Source organism: Bidens hawaiensis, unplaced genomic scaffold, assembly GCF_021521415.1.
Source record: "Bidens hawaiensis isolate Kalapana, Puna unplaced genomic scaffold, B.hawaiensis_p1.1 tig00033305_1, whole genome shotgun sequence".
NCBI classification, from domain to species: domain Eukaryota; kingdom Viridiplantae; phylum Streptophyta; class Magnoliopsida; order Asterales; family Asteraceae; genus Bidens; species Bidens hawaiensis.
In genome coordinates this window covers 201,512-203,663 of record NW_027495713.1, presented here as the reverse complement: position 1 = coordinate 203,663, position 2,152 = coordinate 201,512, and the positions used below count along the sequence as shown (strand labels likewise).

The window sequence follows — 2,152 nt, the reverse complement described above, 5'->3', positions numbered from 1 at the left end:
CATCATCCTAGAAAAATAACCACTGCACCAAGCCTTCAACTTATTTAATTTAATGGGTTCACTCTTATGGAGTCACTCACTTCAGACTTTTTCTATAAACGCTCTATTAAAAATTAAAAACTCAACGGGTAGGTTTCCGTGAACCCATAGAGCTCGCTTTATGTGGATCTGCCCCTGTCGTTAATAACTACGAGATACACAAAAGAGTGCTTTAAATGATAAAGAACCAGGCAAATAGTAACATCACACCACAATCGCAGGCCATGCTGCTGCCCAAACAAAATCGTATATTTGGCTATTTCAGTTGCAGGATCAAATACGACCGATAATGAATGTTTAATATAATAATACTAATAATGGTTCAAACACAATTCATACTAGTCATACACACAAATATCAATCAATGTATAGAAAAACAAAGTCATGTAACGCGGCAGGTGTTAAATTCACAAAACAAGAAAACAAAGTTCAGACCATCAGACACTATCAAACCGAACCAAACCAAACCTCAGACAGCAGCAACAATGGGTGCGGGCGCGGCATTCCCGCTAAGGAAGTTGAGAAAGCCGGTGGACGCCCCGGGCTCCTGCTCATCAAGAAACAGATCCTCAGGAGTCCTAAAGGCCCCATGAGCCGACACAACCGCCGTGCCAAGAAGCAACGCGGAGATAAGCACCGATCCGACACTGGTGAGGAAGACGACAACGATGCTGGAAACAACCAACAGGCCTAGGGTTTCACGCTCGGAGAAGGTACGGCCGAGGATGACCAAGGGCGGATCGGAGGGGCGGAAGAGGTAGAGGAACATCCAGGCGGCGAGAAGGGCTAGCAAGGTGATCAAAGAGAATGGGTTGGTGAGGAGTGAGAAGCCGAGAACGGCGGCGATGACGGCGAGGTAGTTGACGCGGAAGTAGGAGTAGTTCTTGCGGATCCGGGCGGCGGCGTCGGAGATGGATTCGGGTTTGGAGAAAGCGGAGCGGTCGAGGAGCTCGGACCAAGGGCGGCGGGTGGAGAGGCCGGATCGGACGGTTTCGGAGATGTGGGTGATGAAGGCACGGAAGGCGGGAGTGGATACTGGCGCCTGGGATGAGGATTCTGGGGTTGAGATCGGGAGGATCGTCGCCGGTGTGGATGATGCCATTGGAGAATATGAGAGTTTTGAGTTTAGTTTTGCCTGTATTGTAAGGGGTTTATTCAAGGATGAGGGTGTGTGACACCCGGTAAATTCTCAATCCCTTAAACTAAGTAATCAACCTAATAATTAGGTGATTGTAAATATTAAGCGCGTGCATTTGTTATGTGCGCCCTGCGCGAGCGCGCCATGTTAGTCAGCGCGTGCATTTGATATGTGCGCCCTGCGCGAGCGCACCATGTTAAGAACCAGCGTGAGCATATGTTATATGCGCCATGCGTGAATGTTTTGGCTTTATGTTTTCATGTAACTTAAACGTTATGTTGTCTATGGGTTGACCATCCCGCATGATGCTAAGGCGGGTGCATCCTACATCGTTTATGCGCGTGCGGAAGGGAACTAACCTCCCCGCATGGCGGGAACATTGAGAGCTAGTTTGTCTGAAGCTCCAAGATGGAATTGACTTCAACATGACTGATCACTATGTTGAAATACCAAGACCACCTGGAGAATCTACAAATGAAACTCAATATCCCCAACTGCGAGAAGGTTACGCACCTACCCGCAGCAAAGAAATGTCCTTCACGCAGAAAGCTATGCGCACAAAGTGATGCGCACAGAACACTTAGTCTATTCTCCAGACATAAGGAGATTACTCCCGCCCAAAAGGAAACAGTAGCGTGTTTCAGAGATTTTTCCACTTTTTACTGTACACTGACAAAAGTACCTGAAAAAGCACACTGTAACATGAAAAGTCAACTGTCAGCCACCCTATTCTCACCAACCCCAGACCTGCATGTCCTGTCCAAATCAAATCAAGATCTTTTGTCCACTCCTCCACTTATAAGTAAACAATAAACAATAATAATTTCCATACTTTATCATCATTACACCTAGATATGAAAAGATTTCAATCCCCTAAAGCAAGGGATTGTGTTCCCTTGAGTTTGCCTATAAATTTGTAACCTAAATTATCACCCAAAACACACTTCAAAGAACTACAAACTTGCACTAATCCTC

The 2,152-nt window shown here is 46.3% G+C and overlaps 1 pseudogene; it reads right to left on the bottom strand.

The window, feature by feature from the left end:
- Positions 1–508: 508 nt before the first annotated feature.
- On the bottom strand, positions 509–1,141 carry LOC143584771 (PRA1 family protein B4 pseudogene; annotated as a pseudogene).
- Positions 1,142–2,152: the final 1,011 nt, after the last annotated feature.